This window comes from Natator depressus, chromosome 4 (genome assembly GCF_965152275.1).
Source record: "Natator depressus isolate rNatDep1 chromosome 4, rNatDep2.hap1, whole genome shotgun sequence".
Taxonomy (NCBI): domain Eukaryota; kingdom Metazoa; phylum Chordata; order Testudines; family Cheloniidae; genus Natator; species Natator depressus.
The window spans coordinates 83,197,332-83,223,428 of NC_134237.1; positions in this window are offsets into that span (position 1 = coordinate 83,197,332).

The following is a 26,097-nucleotide window of genomic DNA, read 5'->3' on the forward strand; positions in this document are numbered from 1 at the left end:
ACTGGTCTTAGATTGCCCCCTCTTTGAGGTATGTAATGTGTGTGTTTGTATCATACCTAACACTATGGGGCCCAATGCACATGGAGACCTCTGGGCACTACTGCAAAACAACAAACATGAGCTCACCCTGACTATTGCTTAACCCAGCCATTCTTAATTGGCTGATTTCTCTCTATTGTGAGAGAAATGGAACATTAAAAGACATTTGAAAGGGGAGGGTAATGGATATAAACACATAGAACATTCAAACTTATTATTTGTCTTGATAAGAAATAGTTCAGATTATACATGACAAGAAATACACAGTTAATGAAAAATCTTTTCACCTAAACCAAAGCTAGTTCCAACTTTATTATTTTTTCTAGCAGATGGCATGTATAGAATGGTCACACCCTCTCTCAGTTCTTTACAAAAGACCCCAAAACAAAGAACTGCAACAAGGCCAGCCTGTCTGAGGGACAAAAAAATGTTTTTACAAGAAAGCACTGAAGAGTGAAGAAATAGTAGTAGTACCATCATTAGTTATTATTGTTTAACATTTGTATGTAAGTGCCGTATGTGTGCATTGCACTTTATGCAGAGAGTAAAAGACTAAAGGGTTTATATTCAAAGGTTCTGATTCTGCAACTGATTTAGTAGGAGTAGATTCCCGAGCTCATGGAGGGAGTCATTACAGGATCAGAGCTTATATCTTTAGCATTGCACAGTTTAAGAAACATAACATAGTATAGAACAATAAATGAATGCTTTTTCCAACTGAAATTTCAGAGGCTATATAGGCAACGTACTTGCCTAATTTGGGAACTAGCCTTCCTCAAGTGCAGCTGAATATTTAACAGCCAGCAAATAATCAGAACTTCAGGTTTAGATCTCCTTCAAAAGACATTGCCTTATCACCCACTGCCACGGGGGATTTATTTAATATGGATTTAGAGGGAAGGGTTCCACTGGATGAACTCCAGTGCCACTCTCTGCAACATACAAGTACACTTTCTAGGTCTCCCATCCACAGACTGGCCCAGCCTGACCATGATTAGATCTGACAGCATTACAGTTCAAGGTGGATTAGCAAGAGATGTAAAGGTAGCTAGTTATTAGAAGAAGAAAAAAAAACTTCAAAAAAAATTCTAAAAGAGAGTTCTATTAAACACTTTAGAGAAATACTTACAAAGCTCTGGACTCAGTACCCCAAAAACCTTCAAATTTTCTTTTTTCCTATCTAGCTCCCAATCCCCATACTCATTCTTTGTCTTCTCCTCTTCAATTTCAAAACTCATCAACATTACTACCTTCAGAACCTGACAGGAAAAGTTAATTTGGGGCATTTTCTAGGTTATCAGCTCAGCTCATACATCTGCAAACACAGCTGGAGTTGCAATTGCCACTGATTTCCATTAACAGTGTGGAATGCTCACACATGGTGTTTCTGCGGTATGTAAAATCCCTATATTCTCTCTTGTTTTTTAATTAACAGAGGACAATTTATTTGTAATGTTGAAATTTAGTTCCTAGTGCCCATTCAAGAACAGCCAAAATTAGTTAATGTTTATAGTAGCTAAATTCTGACCTCAGATCAGATTGGGTAAGTATCACTATGTAAAAAATAGCTACTGCTCATTACCAAAAATGTACTCACATGTATGAGCTCTGGAGACTGGAAATAAACCAGAGGAGATTGTGCCTCAGGATTATGGTTTGAATATGGACTAGATCAATAATAAATGGAAATTGTTACTAGCCAATAGCTGTTAATTGATCTCTGTAGAGTGGGTTGGTGGTCCTAGTATACATCTATCTGCATAATACTTGGTACTAATTGTTATACTTTCTGGAAGACTCAGAAGGAGATAAACAATGGAACAGTCATAGGGGCTAAGCTACCCTATCAAGCTCAGGCCTTGTCTGCACTAAACTTATAAAGGTATTTGAAAATATTTTCAAGCACACTTGCAAACTATAGCAGTTTCTGTCTGTGATTTCTCTGATTGCTAGCCATTCACAAAATGGTGGATCTTCTCAACTGAGAGTAAAATTAATTAGTTTTTAACTGCACCAACTGACCCTATGGTTAGCTTCACCAGGGATAAGGCTGACTCCCTGAATCCCACTATAATGTTGGGTAATATTTTCTAAGAGTGGTCATGTTAGAATCTAACTCTCTCCCCTTTTTTATATTACTACTGTTATTTCTGATAAAACAGACTCCACAGGGTAGGAAAATAACATATAAAACTATCATTTATTTACCATTTGTGACAGGGTGTTGGACAAGGAATGCTTAATCAGCCCTGTGCCATGCCAGCCCCAATTAAGGGGAATAGATTGGAACTGGCTGAATAGACCTGTGCTTGCCTGGCAACTAGAAACAGCTGCCAGCCTAATTAGCCAGGGGCTATAAAGGTTGGGGGGAGAGCTAAGAGGGCTTAGTGGCTCTAGTTTGCTGCTTGTGAATACTGGCTGCAAAATTCTGTATATAGATAGTAAGGTGGTGATGGTGGGAAATAGATATAAATAAAGTACACTAGTGATTGTATCAACTGGCTGGTTTGTGAGGGCAGCAGGGTCAGAAGCAAGAGGGCCGCAGCTGTGCCTTACTGCAACATTAGACTCTAGTAGAAATGTATATAAAAATTGGAAGGGAAAAAGCAAACTAGGCTTGAAAAAACAAGAGATATTACTAAAGGACTCAGTATAACCTAGATTAGCCTTGAGCATTTAAAACCTACTTAAGCACAGCTGGTAATATATAGCATAGGTTTAGCTAAGACTCTTATGTCTTATCGGATATCCTTCGTGTGGAAGGGGAAAAAGCACTGTTATGTAAATCCCATCGTCTGGGGAGGAGGGAGTAAACTGACTACATAGGAGTATTCACACCCCCAAAACTAAGTAGGAGACTTAGTTTCTCTTCAGGTCCCACTCTCTTGTCAGCTGAAGTGCTAATTATGACTGAGATGGCATTCTATTGTCCCTGGTGCAGGGTTGAGAGGGAGCACACAGGAGACTAGAAATTATTGGCACCTCTGTTAATATATTGTTGATAATGAATTTCCTGGTAACGTATTGCCTACTGATGTAGGCATGTAACTCCCACTCTCTAGCAAGAGCAGCACTGCTTCAGGGAAACTGTCTCCAAGATGGCCCCCTTTCCCTGCTGATTGGCCCATGAAAGGAAGGGAGAAGACAGGGAGAAGCAGAGCACCAGTGGCTGAAGAGGTATCCAGTCCAAGAGAAGAAGCTACCACAAACTTGCCTCCACCCACTCCTCAAACAGAATAATTCTCACTGTCTGATGCTCCTGCTCTGAGGCAGGTCAGCAGAAAAAAAGTAGTCAGCTGCTGGTCTAGGTGCCGGGGGGAACCCAGCTCTGATCCATCCTCAGCAGTTCCTGAGGCAGCAAATCGAGAGCAAAACACATGGAGGAGACTGCCTCCTGCCGAACCACCAAAATACCTGATGAATGGAGCATGGACAGGGAAGTGAACAAAAGGGGGATGAGGAAAGAGAAAGATCTAGAGTAAAAGGAAGGAGAAGCACATGAAAGAATTTTGGCTGGTTGAAGAGAGGAAGAGACAACAAAGGGAGGAGCTGGAAAAGGAAGGGAAGTAAAATGGATCTATTGCAAGTTACAAGAAAGGGTATGTGTATGGGAAAGGGGGCTTAGAAGTGGACAGACTTTTAAGTAGAGAGGTCTCTCTTGTAATTTGTATTTGAGGCTTGTCCATATATTATGAAACCCTGAACTTATGGGGCCCCCAAAGTTAAAGAACAACATCTGCAGTTGTGGAAACAGAGATTATGCCTAAACGGGAGGAAAGGAGCCAGCAAGCAGGGAAGTAATTTTGGAATGATTTGTAAACCAGGGTAGAAACTGAATTTGATTCAGGAGTGGGCAGGTAACCAGTGAAGATGATGGATGAGATATGGTCACCCTTCCAGGGACAGCTGTATCAGAGCCATGGAAATTTAGATTGATGCATTTAATTTACTGCATTAATATGCAAGTACAAGACCTATATAAAAAGTAGAGCACCTACCTTAGAGGTAATGCCAAGTCTCTTACCATTATTACAAGCATAATAATGCTCATAGGAGGGGTCATATAGCCAGTTTATCCAACACTCAGGGACAGTAGCAATGTTGAAAGATATGCAAGCGTAGGTGTAAATATTATTAAAATATCCTCCAAATTCAATATTTTACTGTACATTTATTTTCAACTTTATTTTTACAATAGCCTTTAAATAACATTCTTATTGAATTAATAGTACATAATCTTCTATCAATTACAGAATTATTCTGTCATACATTTATTTATATATATATATATATATATATATATATTTGCATTGTCAAATGGACGATTGTAGTGTTAGGCACATCATAAATCCTGGTCTGGGTCCAGGCAAAAACTTTTCTACAGGCAGTTGATTTTCAAATTCTATGTTGCTTTTTAGAGCTGCACAGCTCCTTTTCAAAACCTTCAGAATATCTATAACAGAACACTCTGATAGGAATAATGTTGGTAGGACATGTGATCCTTTACTGCCATAGGTCTTTAAAAAAAGACCTCAACCTCATAGAAAAACCTACCCATGGCATTTTTCAATTCTAAGAAAATGGGAGAAAAAGAAATTAAATGTAATGTAGATCCCTCTCTTTCATGGTCTGCTGAACATGAATATACAAGTAAAACAAACTTTTGTATAATCAACTTAGTGATTGAAACTGGGGGGCGGGGCAAAGAAATCATTTCTATTTGTGACAAATACTCCCCAAATCAAAATGAAAGTCAAAATTCAGGCGAATATCAGCACTGCAAAAATGACTATTGCCTTAATTGAAACACAGAATGAAGGGGTCAGCCTGTGACACATACCCTTAGAGCCTGGTGAGCTTTCATATATCTAACTCTACCCAAAAATCTGTCTAAGAGGGCCAGGGATCAAAGCAAAAAAATATTTTCCAGTCTTAGGGCCTGTTCCTGCAACATGATTTCTACAGAGAGGTGCTAAAGGCACTCAACTGTCATTAGCTACACATTTATGTCAGAATCTTACAGAATCCAGCCCTTAGAATCTTCTTTCTTTGTCATATTCTGCTTAATATGTTCTTCTGTATAAAACAATTCATTTCTAGAACACAGGGACAACATGACAATTACTAGATGTAACCAGAGCTGAGTAAATACCTAAATATTCCACTGATATTTGCATGAACTTATAAACAAATGCACTTTGCCTTTGCTTGCATTCATTTTGTTTTTTCTTTGTGGTTAAGTCACACTGTGCAATGAATCTCTTTTAGATGTTAAGTAGGACTGAAATGAAGCATAGGTTCTGAGCTACTGTTTTGCACTCCTTTGTGGGTGAATTTCATCTTCTTTGAATAAATATTTTAACAAATGAGTTTCCTGACAGATATTTGTACAAACATATTTTCAGTGAACATTGGAAAATATTCACACAAAGAGAAATTTGAATGTTTAAATATGAGCATTCATACCAGAAACCAGATTCCCCTTCCCCCATCATAGCTATCTAGTCAGAGAACAAACAAACCATGTGATATAGCTATTCTTTCAACTATGCTGATCAGCTTTGATTCATAGAATCATAGAATACCAGGGCTGGAAGGGACCTCGGGAGGTCATCTAGTCCAACCCCCTGCTCAAAGCAGGACCAATCCCCAATTTTTGCCCCAGATCCCAAATGGCCCCCTCACGGATTGAACTCACAATCCTGGGTTTAGCAGGCCAATGCTCAAACCACTGAGTTATCCCTCCCCCCCAAATGATTGTTCAGTCATTGAATAGTCACACAACAAACTTCTCATGAACAACCTACAGGTCAAGAAGTACTGACAGAAATTATCTGAGAGCCCACTTCTGCCAACCTTGCTCATACTGAGTGGATACTTTCTCTATGCATAGTCCTCTGAATTGTCTACTGGTAGATTCAAGTAGTAATCATCCTGGATAAGACTGGCAGAATTGGTCCCTTTATTAATACAACTGATGAATGAATTCAAGAGAATGTTCACTTTTCTCTCTGAAAACTGTCTATAAGGACTTTAAGTAAAATTCATGCATCTAAAATACATCCAAATCTAATTGATCTGTAAAATGGTGTAGGAAATGTCCTGGGACAAGAAATGGCTTTCTCATGATTTTTGCACTTCTACTTTCAGACCGAAAAAGAAAATGAAAACATACATTTCAGGCCCCCACCCCCCCCCCACTCCACACACAAAAGGTTCAGTTTGCATTTGAGTGTAAAAATGGGCTAAAGTTTAGGGGATTCTACTTTTTTCTGAACACCTTCATCTATCCCTATTGTTTAACTAAAATAGTTAAATATCTTGTTTTGTGTTTATTATGCGTTTCACAAATTAATGCATTAACAATCAATAACAGGAAAAAGAAAAGGAGTACTTGTGGCACCTTAGAGACTAACCAATTTATTTGAGCATGAGCTTTCGTGAGCTACAGCTCACTTCATCGGATGCATCGGTGTTGCATCCGATCAAGTGAGCTGTAGCTCACGAAAGCTCATGCTCAAATAAATTGGTTAGTCTCTAAGGTGCCACAAGTACTCCTTTTCTTTTTGCGAATACAGACTAACACGGCTGTTACTCTGACCTGTCAATAACAGGAAAGAATTTCTCATAGTATGAGTACTTAAATAAACTTGTTGATACCTCTTCCAACAGAAACTGGAGATATGATCAATATAGGGATTTTAGAACTTTTCTAATCCCTTAGGAGGATCTTCACAGTTATAGAAGTTATTATGTTGGAAAGGATTTGGTAGTGGGCTTCATTTCATGTTCAGAGATCAATATGGAGAACAGGATTCATGGAGAAGTGAATTACTGAATTTATTGACTAGAGATGGGAGTTGCAGCACCTTCTGTCTACATAACAGAGCTGCTGGTATATTATGTTTTGCTGCAGTGTGAGATGTTCCTCCCGTACGAGACCTTTGAAATATTCCAGTATAGGACAAATGCTGGCCTTAGACAAAGTATGTGATATGTAAAAGGTACGTTTGATACTGTGACTTGATGTTGTTGTTTTCATTGTGAATAATACACTCTGTTGTTAATGGATGGGGCAGAGACTGTGGTGGTGTATTGTTCCTGAACAGGCAGGTGCTCATTAACTTCAGGCATAGGTATTAATAAACCTAAGAAAAAGCCAGTAGAGAAAGCGGGCAGGTAGGGTTAAGGCATTAGGGGATGTAAAAGAAAATGTAGTCTGTCTTGAAATAGCAATTAAATTTAATGTTTTGAATAAAGGGACAATCTTAGAAAGATTAGCTTGACTTAAATAGTTCATTTCAATGTTTCAGCTCTGTGATCCAAAGGTTTGACAAATGAAACAATAACCATTGGCTTCAGTTTGCAAGTGTAATGTTTGCACTGATTTTTCCCTTGCTCTAATGCTCACTATTGAATGCCATAATGGAAACTGCTTTATTCCTTCATGTTTTCCACCCTAAATTTTAATGAAAAATTGTGACCGAAAAAGAGATGCTGTCAGCAGCTATTTTTCCAGCCACAGACTTGCACATGTACCCCATATTTATTATCCATCTGTGTTTGTCTCTCAGTCTGTCTTGAAAAATAACAATTTATTTTTGAACTGCTTGTAGCAATATTTAACCACTGAACCCTTTAATTACTTAAGCTGCTGACAAGAAGGGCTCATTCAAATGCAGTGAGAAAATAGCTTTGTAGATGGAAGCTGAATTAAAATGGTAAACGAGCAAACCTTTCCCTCTTTGATATGCTGCCACTTTTACAGCAGAATGTGAGTAGCCACAGCCAATTTCATAGATGCTGAAGTTACCCAGTTTATACTTGATGAATAGTTTACCAAAGAGATCCGGCATGCTGAAAATTCAGTTTCTAGAATTACCTGCACAAAAGGTGTCTGTTAAAACTATGTTGTTTCACAACCAGGAAGAGGGCAGTCAGTCTCTATGGTTGGAGCAAGAGTTGAGAGTCGGGCCAAATCCGGTACCAAGAGGTCAGATTCCAGGACAAGCCTGAGAGCAAACCAAGAGTCAGGTTTCAGGAGGCAGGCAGGGTCAGGTTACCAGGAAACCAGGGTCAGGTACCAGGTTACGCACCCAAGTCAAAGAGCAAAGTCAAGTACAAACCAGGGTCCAATCCAGAGTCTAGGGTCTATTACCAGCTGAAGTAGAGACAGACAGGAAGATTTCATTGTTGCTCAGACAGTTTCCCATCATGGCTTCCTGGTTTAAGTACTGATACGAGCCAATCAGTGGGATATGAGGGGCTGCCACACAACTCCTGCTGGGCAGTACTTCCTGCCAATCCCAGCATCAGAGGGTCCTCGCGTGGGAGGTTAGCCTAAACCTCTGGTGGTGATGTAGTAGAATCAGCAGTGTAGAACCCTATGGTCTCAGATTCTAGCCCTGCTGGTTCTTACAGTAGGGAATAAGCCTATATATATTGGATGGAACTGGTTAATCAGATGTCATTCTTCTGATTGGTCCTTTGCCTCATTCATAATTTCGAGTTTGTGTCAGCTTTCTTCAGTGTATTGATCATCCTCCATTCAATTCTAGCTTTCAGTAGTATGCCACTTCTATGCATGTGCAGTGTGTAACCTAACAAATTTACCAGTGAGTTGGCTAGTAAAAATTAGTAAATTTTCCTATTTCTATGTCCATTTTAACTATTTAGGGGTCTAGTATAAGGTTGAATCCATCATTTTTCACAAGCACTTTTATTCTTAGTACAGTTAGATGGATAGAGCACAAGTATTTCAGATCTAGACTTTAGTTTTGAGAGATTTACTTAACCTTACCATGAGTGGATACCTCTACCAAGTTGTTCCACAGAAATAGTCCATACACTATATGTAAAGTGCAAAGTTTACCCACTTGCTAGAGTTTGATTTTATCAACAAAGACATCAATCTGGTAACATAAAATTCCACTCAAATCTTCTTCCCAGGCTCTGCAAATTTCACCCACAGGACTGCCCAGCCCATACCCTAGATCCTCTCTTCCCAGAGAACTACACCATTATATCCATATGGAATAACTATCATGTGCCTTAATGTATTATCAAAAACCACTTAATCCTTTCCCAGCAAACTGCTAATGGGGTGGAGCCTTTCAAGCAAACACTGCAAAACTATTATATAGCTCTCCCAACTCCCAGAATCGTGCCCAAGGCAAGCTCTGTTTTCTGCCTATTGACAATTCTTGTGGTGTCCATATTATTGTTAGGTCTCCTCTTCCACAGCCATCAGTTCATCCTATGACCTCCTGGGTTCCCCTGGAAACCAAGGGGAGACTGAAGATGTATCCAGTCTCATCTCACAATAATGGCCCAGTTTAGTGAGAATGCACCACACGCTGAGTCAGCCTCACTTATACCCACTCACAAGAGAATTACTACTGATGGATAGGTCCCACAGTTCTTGCAGATGTGATGAACCTGAACAGGTTCTGTCTCCATGAAAGCACTCAGTTTGTACCAAACCTATGCAACTTCACTCCACTCTGCTGCTACCATTCTCTCCTCTATTTGTATGAGCGCAGCACATCCCAAGTAACTGTAGTGAGGAGGCGCGGCCTCCCTCGATTGTGAAGGGAATGCTGCAAGCTTCCTGGAGGGCGGAGCCAGGGGGGCCATGCCCCACACCCCAGAAGCAGAGGGGTGGAACAGGAAGGGGAAGTATAAAAGGCCGGCCCAGCAGCTCAGTTGAGAGGCAGCTGCTGAAGGAGACGGATGTTTCTTCCCTGCTGCTGGGGTGGGATGCTAAGGAGAACTGCTGCTGCCCTGGAGAGGAGCCTAAGCTTCTAGAGAGCCCTGCCACTCCTGATGCTGAGGAGCTGCTGCTTCTACCCTTGGCAGTGTATCCTGGGGAGACTGAGGATGACCCCTGGATGCAGGTACACCCAAGGGGCAAAGTAGGAAGCAGCCCAGGGAAACCAGGCAACAGTCTGGTTGAGAACTGGCCTGATATAAGGTCATTGTGTTGCAGGTGGATTCCCGTTGACTCAGTGGCGGACCACTCTGCCACTGTTAGGGCCCTGGGCTGGGATGTGGTGGAGTTGGGAGGGGGTGGCATGTCCTTCTTCCCACCCCATCCCTGGGGTGGCAGTACTCTCCCACTTTAGGCCAGGAGGCCTGCACTCCTTTGGCATCCCTACCTCAGTCCCATAGACTGGACTGGTGCTACAGCTCTGCCTTGACTGCTAGTTGCCCCACCCTGCTTAACGACTGGGCAAATAAACTACTACTGCTCTGCATGGTTGCAGGTCAGAGCCCAAACTATTTACAGCCTTGCCCTGCTAGAAGGCTGGGGCCCATTCAGAACCACTAATTTCCCCCCTTTTTCTTTTCTTTGTGTGAAGAGTCTAGCAGATCAAACTACAAGGAGATGTGGCCTCCCTCAGATGCAGACGCAGAGGGCTGGCCGTGCCAGCTTACAGAACCCACAACACCACATTTCTACATTAGCATGCCCCAGAAAATAATGCTTTTGTATGTGCCCCCATCTTTTACACAAAAACCAGACTACAGAAGGAGCTGGGTGGCTTTTCTCTAGAATGTGAATCAGTGTTCTATGTGAGGCTGAGGCTAGGACCACAGATCTCCCCAATGTCACAGTCCACCATGGGGCATCATTTTTATAATCCCGTTTCCTACAAGCAAGGCAAACTTCTTCCTAGAATCTGAGTGAAGGTCCTTTGTGGCTCCCCCTTAGAGTCCTTGAGTTTTCGCAGGGTTGGTTGGTCCATCCTATAGGCTGTCCAGTGTGGAATAGCTACTGTGTTGCTTTGGTGGCCTGCCAAGTGGCTCAGATTTCACATAGTCTTCCATGTGCCACACACACGCAATCCATCAGCATACACAGCTGGGACTAGCACACACTCAGATCTGCACTCTTGCAGAGAGATTGTCTAAAACTGGTCCAGTACAATGAAGTCTATCATTTCTCCCACTGACTGAGACTGAACCCATGAGTTGTACAGTTAATCAACCACTAGGCAAAAACATGCGGCTGCACACATAAGGAAAAGGCCTCATTCTCCATTCTTTATTACTTCTGAGATCTCCAATCATTACAGAGGATGGCAGCTTCATAGCTGTGGCACAGGGCCCATACTTATTATGCGTTTCGTGTTTTAAAAAGCTGATAAACGGATGGCCCAGATCTATTTCTACTGATCAGGAGTGGCTACCCTTTCAAGGATGACCAGGGAGGCTTTGGTCATCACCTGATCCCAGAAGCACTGGTGCTAATGTGCTACTGGCATCCAGAAGATAACTGGTACCCAATTAGTTAAAATGAATGCAGATTTAATGAAAGTATTTGAACCCTTTAATTAAAAGATTCTAAATTCCCTTATTTCTCCATAGCGATCTCACTGAAGTCTGCCTTATCACAGAAAGGCAAATATTCTCTTTTTACCTGTCACTGCTGTGGATTCTTACGTATACTTTTTTTTTAAAAGGCACAGCTGGAAAGACTTTTGGAATTAAGCACATTAAAGTAATTTCACCTGGAATCTATTTCTTACCTAAAATGAATCCGATTAGTTTTAAAACAACTTCCTGGGGCCTGCTTGTCCTTCAGTCAGCTTGGGTGCAACCCCTATGTGTGTGAAACCAATACAGAAGTGCACACACATCCGGAGAGATAGTTCAACTTTGATTCTAGCTATCTTCATGACAAAACTTTTAAAAGTCACATTTTACACTTTTATATCCAACCATTGATATGTTTGGATTTTTATGTTCCAGGCAATGGTGCACCCCATTAGAAGAACTGGCTAATGACTCACTTTCAATGTTCTAACACTTGTTATAGGAAGATATTTTAATTAAGCTTTAAAACTCCCAGTAACTAGTGAGAGAATATTTGGGACCAAATTTTTGAAAAATCAGAGTTCACAATTTGTATATCCAATATGAGTTAAAATGCAGACATGGGTAGTTGTGTGGAGAGGGACTAGTATATATGGTTACCCATTTTGACAAGACAATTGTCTGTTTGTTCATGCAGGCACCTATTTTGTGGGTGCAACTCAAGAGTTTGTTTTTAAAATACGGCCCTTGGTTTCTTAACCATTAGTTTTAGATGCTGAGATGTGTGTGTCACCCTTCCGTAATATGCAAAATGTCTAGCATTATATATTGCACAATGTCCCTGCCCAAGTTAAAAACGATAGGAGGAAAGTTTTCATGAGGAAACCACTGAGCAGATTATCTCACTTTATGCTATCATGGGGAAGCAAGATTCCATGCCTGCACCCATGGACAAGCCAAAAATTCCATAGGATCCTCAATGCAGAGGCCCTGAAACCCCAATGAGGTTCTGAACCATAGCATCTTCTCCTGCTTTGCAGCAGCAGGTCCTGGGGGACGTAAGGAACAAGATCCATGAAAAATTTGCTACTTGAAGCTATATTAACACTTTCAAAGAAGTTGCACAGGGACAGAGAAAGGAACAATGCATCTCCCAAAGCCCAGCCCCCCACTATTTGCAGATCCCAGACTGTATGTGGAACCCTCTAAAAGACCTGGGGACTGAAAAGGGAATGTGCCATGGAGGAACTTGACTCTTTCTTGCGAACAAGTGGAGATCCACATGTATAGCAAAATGTCATGTGTGGACCTGAGTTGTCACAATGTGGTCTATTACCACCACATCTGATATATCTTTTCTAGTTGAGAGGGACTGAGTTTTGTTCCATAAAAATTAACTTCTTCTACAACTGGAAGAAGGCAGAATTCAACTAAAATAATAATACTAATAGCACAAACGTTTAAACCAAGATATAGCACACATACTGCAAAGTGAATTACTTATTCAAGCAATGCTTAGTAGTTAATTACAGAATCTTTTATTGGTTTGTTTTCAACTGTGCTTTGTGTGAAATTCATTCACTGCATCGGTCTGTGCACCATTCGAGTCCATTTAAATCTTGACCTGGACTGCTGCACAGAGATACATTTCACTCTCACAGCTTAGTCTGAACTTACTGTGAGCTCTCTATCCTCCGGCTGGCACTCATGAGTTTTCAACAACATTTTCTATAGAATTCTAATTGGTGTATTCAGAGTCCGCTCTCTTCATGGGTGCAGGTCCAAAGGGAAAGCATTAATCCATGTATGCATTACTATTTACCTATGACCATACTATGTACATATAATATCTGTTCTGTACATGATGCTGTCTCATGCTGACTGTAGATTTCCCTAATGTTAGGTATCTACTGTTTTAATTACATTCATGACCTCAGCAGAAACAAGTATAATTTATACTTTCCCTGCTTTGCTGGCAAAGGCTTATCTGTAATCTTTTATAATCTTTTGTTTCCCCCCTCTGGGGTCCTATGTAAGTGAAGAAAGGGTGTATATGTCATATTGGTAGGTAAAACCTTCAATCCTTCAGGTGAAACATTGAAAGATGGGTTTATCACCATGGGAGATCTTAAAAATAAGGTGTACACCTGAAATTTGTCTCATTGTCAACAGCAGTGTCTGCATGTACCGGGATACCGGGAGGAAACACCAGGCCAATGGGAGCTGCTGGAAGCGGCAGCCAGTACGTCCCTTGGCCCGCGCTGCTTCCAGCAGCTTCCATTGGCCTGGAGCAGTGAACCGCGGCCACTGGGAGCCGCGATCAGCCGAACTTGCGAACGCAGCAGGTAAACAAACTGGTCTGGCCCGCCGGGGCTTTCCCTGCACAAGCAGTGGAACAAGTTTGGGAACCACTGGTCTAGATGTTTGCCTGTTGTCCACAGACAACAGGAAATCATCTGTCAGCACCACTGCTTCTATTTCTCTTCCATCACATAGCCTGAAATTAATTTGGGAAGGATCTAGCATACTGGCTTTGGATAGAACTACGTGGAGATGGCTGTTCAGAAATGCTCACATATGGGTGATTGCAGTTAGCAAGATCTGTCACTTTCTTTAGGATTGTCCAGACTATAACGTGCTTTCATCTGGGTAGCAGAGCAAGGGGGCTGTCTGGTTAGTGGCAAATTGAGTAGTATTCTCTCTGTCACATCTAGTCCACAGATCAGGTCCACGGTATGTCCAGTTATCTGAGTTTGATAGTCTAAATGTGAGAGTCCTAAATGAGTTAATGCTCCTGTTGCTTGTTGTTTCATCTTGTTTATAATCTGAAAATATTGCATTTTTAGAATAACAAAAGTGCAGTCTGAGGTTCTGTTGTGAAATGGGATAAGGGGACTAGTAATTTAGGTGCCCCTTCTGTTTAGACAGAACAATAGAGGAGAAAGAGAATACAAGCAGGGGCTGATGAAAAGCATGTAACTGCAGGGATGAATACATATCTTTCTCAGTTCCTCCCACATCCCTCAGAAGGGCTCTCAGAAGCCAGAGCTGAAGACATGTCTTCCTTCTCACCCTTGTAACTGAGGGTAGTAATAAGACATTGCCACAGGAGCACTTGCAGCTAGAGGCGGTGAACAGGCCATCTACCAATGTTCCCTGAAGTTATGGGGTATATAGAAAGGACATATGGTTTTCTGCTAGTCCAGGATAAAGAAGAGAAACAGTAGATTCTCTTTGACCTGAAAAAGAGATTCCTACTGGAAAACAAAACCGCTTTCTGACAGAAATTGAAGAACTTGGATACCAACAAGGTAGTCTCAGGTTATAGTCACTCTCCAGTAATGGCTTCATCATACAAGAATGTGTATTATAATGGCCTCTTCAGGCAACCTGATTGTATTTTTAGCCATTTGACTAAATAGCTAGATGTTTTATCTGTTTGGTCAAACACATAAGTGATATTGTCATTTGATAGCATTACGGAAAGTTTCAGATATTTACCTTGAAGCTGGTTTGGCAGGACTGAAACATATATTATGTAGACACCGATATTTGTATGCATACCAATTAGTGATGGCTGAAAATGGTGACCATTTTTTTCATGAATTTTTTTTGCCGAAATATCAAATTTTTGAAAAATGTCAGCTAGCTTTAAGACCAATGACAAAATTAGCAAATAAAGGGTACAAGACTAAACAAAGAGAGAGCCTAGAATAGGACCAGACTAAGTGTAGCCATTGGTTTATTCCCATTTATAATCTCTGTGTATAGGCAATCCTGTATCACTGTCTGTAATGTTACTAAAAGTCACTTACTGTCTCTGGAAGGCTATATTTCCACAAGCATTCTTGAGTGTGAATAGAAATATGTTTCAGTGTTTCTCCATGTGACATTGCCTGATGCACAAACATAAGGCATAATTCAGTGCTCAGCTGTGAAAGGATGCTTCTGCCATTGCTGCAGGGGAAAATAAATAAACTGCAATTATATGGCTGTTGAAGAACGGAATGATGTTTTCAGAGACAATCTGGTAAAAGAAACCTTGGGGTGAGGGGGGAAAATATCCTTTCAGAGAGTCTTTAGAGCAGGATGTCAAATTGCAAAGAAAGAGCTAGACTGAGACCTTAAGTCAGAGTCCAGCAGAAGCAGGTGTGACAATGATATCTACACTACTAGCAGCTCCTGGAGGCACCAGCACTGAGGCTTCCAGAATATCTCTGGGAATGCTGTGACAGAGTCAGCTGTTATGACTTCCATGAAGCCCCATGCCTTGGTGACACCTACTTCTTGTGAGCCATGAGTTACAAGGAATGAGACTGTACCTGGCTTCCACTTAGGTGGCAAGGAGGTGGGACAGCACCTAAATATTTAGATATTTATTTTATTTATACTTTTTTAAATGCACCGATCAGTGTGCCCAAATGCTCTGGGTGCATGTTCATTTAACAACAATTTAATCTCTACCAGATTGCTGATTCTCACAGAAACTCCTCGCTTCGTCTCCCATTACTGTGCCCCTTATGTCACTTAGAGAGACAAGGTGAGTGTAGTAATATCTTTTATTGGACCAACTTCTGTTCATGAGAGACAAGCTTACCTAGAGCTCTTCTTCACTTGACAGTCACACAGGGTGAGGCACAATTTAACTCAAACTGAGAAAATTTAAAAATCTAAACTAAAAGTGAGGGAGACCCAGATTTGATCTCTTGCTTCCTGGCATCCACCTCATGCCATGGAAAAAAGAGTATTGTAAGTGTAACATAATACGGTATAATATAATTTACTAGTTATCGTTATATAGTTAGGTAGGTGATGTATTAAGACTACTGCTTATCATAATGACTAACATCCTGACCCTCCACCTCCATCTGTCTGTATCCACCTGTTACTCGTTGTCTTATACTTAGACTGTAAGCTGTTTGGGGCAGAGAATGTCTTGTTGTTCTGTGTTTGTACAGCACATAGCCCAATGGGGCCATTGTCTCCTAAGTTCTATAATAAATAATAAAAATAAAAAAAATAATTAATTATAGTTCTTCCCCCCTTCCCCCCCGCCCCACCGCCCTTAGGTGAGTTGTGTTGGGAGGAGAGTACCTGAAAAGAAAGACAAATGAAGGAGAGGGGATATTGCTGGGAAAGAGAAGGGTGTGGGCGGGGGGGAGAAAGGGAACACAGAGGATGGGTGGAGGGAGGCTGATGGGTAAGGGAAGGGGTAGGAGGGAGCTGGAGTAAACACCCAGTCAGTACAGAGGAAAAAGTCCAGAGTAAAGGCTATTCAGACCAATCAGAAACTGATGATGGGTGCTGGCCCAATTTGTATGCAGGGGGGGGGGTGCTGAGAGCCATTGAACCAAACTGTAAACCCTGTACAGAATCGAAACTGTGTCAAGCCAGGGGATATGGCAGCACCCCTAGTTCCAGCACCTGTGCATCTCGGGGGAGTTGGGGGAAAGGTGTAACTGCAGTGGTGTTACTACCTCCTGTGATGCAACTGTACCTTCTACAAATGCTTGTCTCTGCTCCTTCTGACTTTCTGGATGGCTCCTGCAACCAATTTCTCTTATCCCAGAGTTCAACTGGCTTGGGGAAAGAACTGGACTGCATGCACCATGGTGCCCCTACAGGAGGGGTCTCCCCTGCATATTTCTCAGACCACGGCCTTCAGAGGAGGTGTAATGCCAGAAGAATCTCAGCTTCCCCCTAGCACTTCAGTACAGCTTGTACCTGCTGCAGCTGCTTTAATCCGTAGAAATATTTGCAGTGGCACAAAAGGAAGGCTATAAAATAACATTCAGCCCAAATCCTTAGGGCCAAATCCTCATTTGAGTAAATATGCATGTGATGACACAAGTAAGTTCTATGGTAGCTGACGCTGGAAGGAATTTGCACCATCAGGCCATGTGGCTTGCCTCTGCCGCTTCTACTCTGCAGTCTTAAGGTTGTAGTAGCCCCTGCTACTGCTGCTCCAAGCCCTCCTTTTCCCATGTATGGGAAGGGACTGGATTGTGGATCTGATTTCTTTTGGATGCACCACTCTCATTCCCAAATATCCCCTCTGCAGGGGTATCTGGTGGGCTGCAGGAACCATACTGATGCCACGACACTGAGGCCCCTCTGCTCCTGCATTGGGAAGCAAGATTTGTCCCTTAGCTGGGAACAACATATTTTTGAGTGTTCAAAGTGGGTGTAATGGGTATTAATGGGATCAGGAGTCCGGCTCCTATTCCTAGGCTATAAGGAACTTCAAACACAGGTAGTGGCCAGGTACTCGGCCAGATACTTAGAATGCTTGGCCTACCCCAACTGCAGTGCTATATTTTGCCTAGTTACATCACATCATTCTGGGGATTACTCAACCAAAAAACAAGTGATGTCACTTCCAGACTCTCACGAGGTTGCACTTCCATAGCAAACAAGCTGGTAACTCCCTGACACGTGCCATATATGGGGTAAATCAAATGTTCATGAAGTAGCTGCTGACAGCAGGGTTTTCAGACCTTGTTCTCCTCTAGTTTTTAGTGCTCTTGGGAACAGGACATTAATAGCAAAACATACCATAGCACAGAGAATACACTACAGAATGGAACTCAGTATAGTTTAAAATGAGGACTAGAATACAAGGCTTCCCTTACACACAACAGCACTTTGAGCTGTGTAGGCTCATATGCTTCATAAAACCATGATATCCTCCCTGAAGACAGACACACACATATTTTTATTTTTATTTCAGAAATTCATCTTTTATTGTAAATGACTGCATTTAAGTCCATGTCACTGCAATACTGATGGATCACTGCCAACTATAGACAGGGATTAGCTTGGAACACAACTTGATATTTAAGAAATATGACAGCATTCTAGATTTTAAACAAAGGGCCTTTCATGTGAAAACAATAGCGCAGGAAGAAGGAGTAGTTCACAGCAGCCATGCTGGAATGGTCACCCCACTATATCTGATAAGAGGAACTGAGCACAAGGATTGACTCAACAGTCCATCAGTAGTAAACACAGAATAAAAGCTGTCTGTTGCATTCAGCTGCAGAGAGCTTCTAAATAAAACCCTTATACATCATTGAATAACGTAGAATACACTGCTGACCATTCTTTTTTTTCCTGTGCATGTCCTTGATCGCCGTTGACTATTACCTGAGCTGATTCACAGGGGGGAAAAAGGTTGTTGATATTTTATCCATCATGAGTGCCAGTTAGGTGCTGTTTAATTAGCCAGATAAAAGTAAAACCAACTCAATTTCTCACCCAGACCTCAAACTAAGTTAAACCAAGCCCAAAACTTCTACAGGAGATTATCGGGAGAGTGACATATCAGTGTTCCTTAATCAAACTAGTTTGAATTTTAGTAAAACTTGAAGACTTTAAACCATGATTTGAGGACTCCAGTTACTCAACCTATGGTTAGGGGTCTATTTCAGGAGTGGGGAAGGTTCTATGGCCTGCAATGTACAGGAGGTCAGATGAGATGATCACAATGGTCCTTCTGACCTTTAAAGTCTGTCTATCTATGAGTAAAAGGTTTGGACTTTGTTCTGTTTGGGAATGGGTCAAGGTTCAGTCGAATCTCATTATAACCAAACCAGGTTATCATAGAATATCAGGGTTGGAAGGGACCTCAGGAGGTCATCTAGTCCAGCCTCCTTATGCATCCAGAGTTGATAACATCCCACACGGTTTACTCTGATCTAAGTGTAGTGGTTTCTAAAGGTTAGACTACTGTAAGATTATTCTAGGGGAGAAATTTAAACAGATAAATTTAGCACAGTTCTTCCTGCAACAGGCAGAGCTCCCTTTTGGCTCACCTACAAGACCCACTGTTACTGAACCATAAAGATCCCAGTTTAAGTCTAGACTGCTGTAATATACCACATCACACCAGACGATTGCAGCCCTCAAATGGGGGTGCTCTATTAATTGATGAAGTCTGATATAGTGGAAGAAAAGATGGAAGTTAGGTTGATATAACTGTGTCAGTCAGGGATGTGGATTTTTCACACCTCTGAGCCACGTAGTTATATTGATGTAAGTTTATAGTGTAGACCTGGCCTTTTAACTTTCTGCTTCATTTCACTCAATAAGTATTGTTTTGGGAGTTACTGGGATTTTTCCCCAAAATTGTTTATTACTAATTTAAATTGTAGTTAGGAAGAATTCAAGCATCATGAAATGAAGAAAAAACAGGGCAGAGGATCTGTACAGTAACACTATAGTCTAAATTATAAAAACTGATGGGTTTCAATTGCTGAAACCATATTCCGTCCCATTCCCTTTCAGCTCCAGATCTCATCTTCCACCTACAAATTGATAAATAGAACAAAATAGATAATTAAATAGTTGAAAATGAGATCTTAAAATGTCAAATGAGATAATATATTATTCTTTGCAGTGTACTATGCTACACTATTACTATACTATACTATACTATTCTCAACAAACACATGTGTGCTAAATTTCCCAAAAGTATTAGAATTTCTGGCTAACTTTGGTACTCATTAAATCTGAAGATACTTTATCATCAAATCTGCACCCTTGTGTTGGAGTCAAACTGTATATGATGATCTCAGAGAAATATTTACGTGGTCTATTATATTCTGCTGATTTACATTATACTCAGTTTTATACTATATATTATATTTTGGATATCTAGAATCCAATCAGCCCAGAAGCAAATTGTATTGTATAATTAAAGTGGGTATTGTGTACGTTTTGACTTAGTGAGTTTAAAATCCACAGATTAATAAATATCTTCCTATCCATCTCAAAAAGCATAGTTAAAAGAAGCTAAACTGTCTTATACTTCATAAGTGGATCAAATTGATTTGAAATAGCAATTTCCTAAAGCTGTGCAGAACTGATGTAAATCAATTATTCCAGACGAATGAAGCCCACAAACTGTTCAGCTATCTTGCAGCTATCTGTTCAGCTAGAGAAGTTCCTAATTTATTATCATCAAGACCTGCTTTGAACTACGATCTCCATTTTTTTGACAAATTGTGTCTGAATGGCATATTATTAGGAAGAAGTCGGAGGTAAAACTAAGCTATTACTTTTGCTCCGGTTTCGATCTGATATTTGCAGATGTAAATTGCATGGTACATATCAGATTAACATGTTGCTTCTCAATAATAGCTATATATTTCAAAAAGAAAAATGTGCTTCCCGCTATTCTCTGGGTGGCGAGGGGAAACTTTTGCCCCAAGTGTCATCCCTACAACTTCCACTGGAGTCAATAGGTGCTTCACGCATGCATCAGAATCATCACTTAGCCCTAGATGCTTTCCCAGTACAAGCCTCTGTCAAATAGTTGTATAATTTTAACATATATTTTCAGGAGGATGGGAAACTATTGGTGTAGAGGATAATCTGGCTGAATATTACACAGGGTATTTAGTAATGGTTGGCTATATGTTGTGAAAGAAGAAGAGACAGACTGGGCAGAACTGAGGAGCACATTTGTCTTTTCTGATTAGAGATGGATGAGAAGAGAGAATTGGAGGTTCTGGGGTGCCTAGATCTAGGTACAGAGAGGAGGGACCAGAAGATGCCAGGGTACGTGACCATGTGGGAAGACATAACTTGAGCTATTATATTTTGATATTGTTGTAAAGTGTACTGCTTTGGCAACATGGTGAGAATTTTTCTAGTTTTATTTAGGACACAAAAAAGGCCTGATCACACCTGTTTGTTCCAGCCATTCTATCCCCTCTGGTGCCAGGCACTTATGCTGGCACCTGTCTGGGGGTCATCTTCCTCTGGCCAGTTGCCAGCTCTGTGGCCTGATTCTTCCAGCAATACTGCACAAAGAAGTCACGCTGCACCCAAGGCAAGTACCATTTCTATCTAGCTCCGGTGTTACTGTACTATTGAAGCACACATGCAGGCAATTTAGATCTGGAAAGCATTCTTCACAGTGGATTTATAGTGGATTCTGCTTTTCATGTCTCCCTGACCCCAGAAGCGTACCAAATTTTCTTTCTGGTTGTTGTTCTTGTTAGTAAACCAACAAAACCACTGTAATTCCAAATTCCTGACATGGATGGGAAAGCCCCCTCTGGAAGTCAAAGAGCTGTAAGTCTAAAATAACTGATGATCCAAATACTACCATATAGGAATATCAAATTTCATTGTGGGCTTGCGCCTCTTGGGTGTTAGTTTGTTCCCAGTTATCTTGTATCCCTGATCCAGTGAGTTCATTGAGTTTCCACTGCTCTGATTTGATTCCCAAAAACTTACTCCCTACTAGGGCATCTTGTCTCCTCTCTACGCTTCTGTGACTATTCTTCTAACTGTTTCCATAAATAATTAATTATTTTTAAATTATTTTTAATAAACAGTCTTTATTTAAAATGAGGTAAAAGTGGCCCCATAAATTAGTGCATCGGCCTATTAGTGAGTCTGATCTTGTTCTCATTAAAGTTAATGACAAAGATCCCATTGACTCCAATAAAAGCAGACATAGGTCTAGAGATAGTAAAAGATCAGTTCATAATTACTGCACTGGCCTTGATTAAGCTCATGTCTGCTTAGTGGTCTTTTTTCAGAGGGTTCTTGACAAGGAATCAAGAGATATGTGGTACAATAAGGTGCCCTAAATATTTTGTTTATAAAGAGAAGAGAAGATGCCCGCTGGCATTTCTAATCTTCAAATATTCTTTAACACTAAAACATAGAGATTGAGGTCAAAATTAATCCTGACATTGGGTGTCTAAACACCAGAACCTTTGCAAGCAAGTCACAGGGTAAGCAATTATCAGGTCCCATCAAACTCATCGTTACCTGGGTTCTGAGAGGATCTTCTCAAAAGATGCTGGGCAGTTATCATGATGAGACCACAGCTTCGTTTGGGTCACCACTTAAATCTCATAGGACTTTAGGAACCTGATCCTGGAAGCTGCTAAGCACTTTGAGGTTCTGGGACTCCTCAACTTCCATTGAATTCAGTAGAGCTGAGAGTGCTCAGAACCTTGCAGGATAGAACCCTCAAAGGGTGCAATGTTTCAAACACCTCTGCAGCTGTCTGAAGACACCTAGATACTGATATCTCAGCAACTCTGTTTCATTCTTTTTCTTTTCTTTTTTTACTGAAAGTAGGATCCTAGCCAAAAGCACCCCAAACAACTTCTACCAGTCCCCATTAGGCTGACAGTCCTTGGCATATCCAATATATTCTTCCTTGTTGATATCAGTCTCAGAGGTATTCGTTTTTTATGTCTTCCCTGCATCCTTTCTTAATTATAGAGGACTCAAGAGGGGAAAAGATACAAAATCATGTAATTAAAATAAACATCTGAGCTAGGAAAGAATTAAAGCTAATGAGAATAACATCTGGTATTGTATGAAGGGTTAATAGCTCAGTACTTAAGACAACTACTCATAGGTGAGCAGTTAGTTCTTCACCTTGCATTTAACCTGAGGTGCACTGAATTCAAATTTACCTCCTTCATGTTTCAGAGCAACTATGCAAACAGGGATAGCTCACTTCCCAGAGATCACCAGACATATTGACCCCAAGCCCAGGGAAGTTGAGTGGCATATGACATCTGCTTGGAAGCAATTGTGACAGAGCCCATGCGCCACCAAAAGGATTGTAGTGAAGCTTCAGAATGGCTGGGAAATTGAATACAAAACTGGCTTTTCTGGACTTCTCAAACTGTTGCTAAAGATGTAACATTTGCTGCTGCAGTTGCTGTTATTAGCCGTCCTTGCTCAAGGCAGTTAATGGGAACTATGTTTTAAAAAATAGGCTATTATTCATGTGTATTCACTCATAGTTCTCCTCTCAAGGAAATATCCCATTGCTACGTCCTGAATCTTTCCTAGCTACCGAGAAACCTTGACAATACTATGGTAGTTTGTTTGCTGCCTGTGGCTACTTCCACCAGTTCCAAGTTTCAAATATGAAAGATTTTCTGTGAGATTTGCAGTTTCCTTTACATTTCCTGAATATATCACATCTCTTCCTAGATTTTTATCAGGATTCAGTTTTTCTAATTTACTGTTCAGGAAATCTTGATGCTCTACAGTATTTCCCACTGTTTCCAGGAGATTATATGTCTGTTACTGGCATCTGCCCCTAGAATTAAATAATTTTTAGATATACAGTATCGCCCTCTTGTGTTCAAAAATTTCTCCTACCATTTTTAGAAGTTCTAACTTCTACTCTACTGACTTCTTGGTTCTTTCTGCTTAAACAAAAATGTATATTTTTTTCATCCTTAAACAGGTTTTCTCGTTACTTTTGTAAGTCTGTATATCACTTTCTGTACTGCTTCCCAGGAAGATGAGGTGTAAATTTTGTGCCCAGATTCATATTTACTTTTACAGGCAATCTTGTGCCTCTTGACATATGCTGTCTTCATCAATTTTTGAAGCACTTGGAGGAGAGGAAGATGATCAGGAACAGTCAACATGGATTCACCAAGGGCAAGTCATGCCTGACCAACCTGATTGCCATCTATGATGAGATAACTGCCTCTGTGGATATAGGAAAAGCAGTGGACATGATATACCTTGACTTTAGTAAAGCTTCTGATATGGTCTCCCACAGTATTCTTGCCAGCAAGTTAAAGAGGTATGGATTAGATGAATGGACTATAAGGTGGATAGAAAGCTGTCTAGATTGTCGGGCTCAACAGGTACAGATCAATGGCTCAATGTCTAGTTGGCAGCCGGTATCAAGTGGAGTGCCCCAGGGGTCTGTCCTGAAGCTGGTTTTGTTCAACATCTTCATTAATGATCTGGTTGATGGGGTGGATTGCACCCTCAGCAAGTTCACAGATGACACTAGGCTGGGGGGAGAGGTAGATATGCTGGAAGGTAGGGATAGGGTCCAGAGTGACTTAAACAAATTGGAGGATTGGTCCAAAAGAAATCTGATGAGATTCAACAACGACAAGTGTAGAGTCCTGCACTTAGGGTGGAAGAATCCCATGTACTGCTACAGGCTGGGGACCAACTGGCTAAGGGGCAGTTCTGCAGAAAAGGACCTGGGGATTACAGCGGACAAGATGCTGGATATGAGTCAACAGTGTGCTTTCATTGCCAAGAAGGCTAATGGCATATTGGGCTGCATTAGTAGGAGCACTGCCAGCAGATCGAGGGAAGTGACTATTCCCCTCTATTCAGCACTGGTGAGGCTATGTCTGCCGTATTGTGTCCAGTTTTGGGCCCACAACTACAGAAATTATGTGAACAAATTGGAGAGAGTTCAGCGGAGGGCAACGGAAATGATTAGGGAGCTGGAGCACAAGACTTACGAGGCGAGGCTGAGGGAACTGGAGTTATTTAGTCTGTAGAAGAGAAGAGTAAGCGGGGATTTGATAGCAGCCTTCAACTACCTGAAGGGGGGGTTCCAAAGAGGATGGAGCTAGGCTGTTCTCAGTGGTGGCAGATGACAGAACAAGGAGCAATGGTCTCAAGTTGCAGTGGGGGAGGTCTAGGTTGGATATTAGGAAAAATTATTTCAATAGGAGGGTGAAGCACTGGAATGGATTATCTAGGGAGGTGGTGGAATCTCCATCCTTACAGGTTTTTCAGGCCCAGCGTCACAAAGCCCTGGCTGGGATGATTTAGTTGGTGTTGGTCCTGCTTTAAGCAGGGGGTTGGACTAGATGACCTCCTGAGGTCTCTTCCACCCTAAACTTCAGTGATTCTATTATTCAGACCAAGCCCATACAATGCAGAGTAATAGTGAGGTGATGACTCCTTGGCCTTAACAAATTACAGAAACAGTCCGGATCTGAGGGTAAGTTTAGTTGAAGAAAGACAAGCACATTAAAAGGATACAAGCCAGTGAGGTCCCACTAGATGGCATTTTAACTTGAATAACAAAAGAAAGATGTAAGGATAAGTGTATGAACAAAAACAAAATTACATGCATCTAGGTCTATGTAACCCTTCTTCCAGGTGGAGCTAGCAGCAAACAGGGCCAGGTTCAATATCTAGGGGTTCCTTTTCAACAGTGCAGCACAGAACACTCGAGCCCCCACCCAGTAACCTCGGAAAATTACACACCACCCCTGGGTGCCTCTGAGAAGCAATACTTCCCCATTCGCAAGCATAGAGTCTGAGTGTAGAAAAGAAACTTTTAATGAAAGGAAGGAAGTCACCTAACATTAATTAGGGAAAATGCCACGAGCAGGATTCATAATCATAAAACTGTGAGCAGGACACCCATTCCAGAGTCCGTGAGACAGTGTCCTCTGCCTCATGTTCTTGAGTTCTGCAATCAAAATTTCCTTTTCTGTGCCCCTCTCTGCTCCCTACCATAACCCACTCACAGTGGTTGTCTTTGGTTAGTGAGGACCCAGGGTTCAGAGGTTCATCTGCATGAGTTCATCTCCCACCTGGGGAAGAAGGCACCTTGCTTACTCCACCATCTGAGCACTTGTCCTGGCTGGCCGCATTGCCACTCGCTCATTCCACTCCACTGAACACCCTGCCAGCTGCTCATTTGCCTGGTGGCTGCTCACCGTCCAACAGTCAGTCACTTTCTACTGCCACCTGCCTCTCTGCTGTGTCCACTGCAGGTCAGTCTCTTAGTGATTTTCAACTCTTTGCAGGCTGGGCAGAAATGCTGTCCCACCACAAGTGATTTCTGCTCTCATTTGAGTACTTTAAAATAACAAAAGGTGCGTAATGAAAGCTATTTAGTTCTATCTTTGAACAGTGGGAAGGAACAGGTTAAACCAGACCAGGGACCCTTAGGGAGAGTCCACGCCTCCTGGC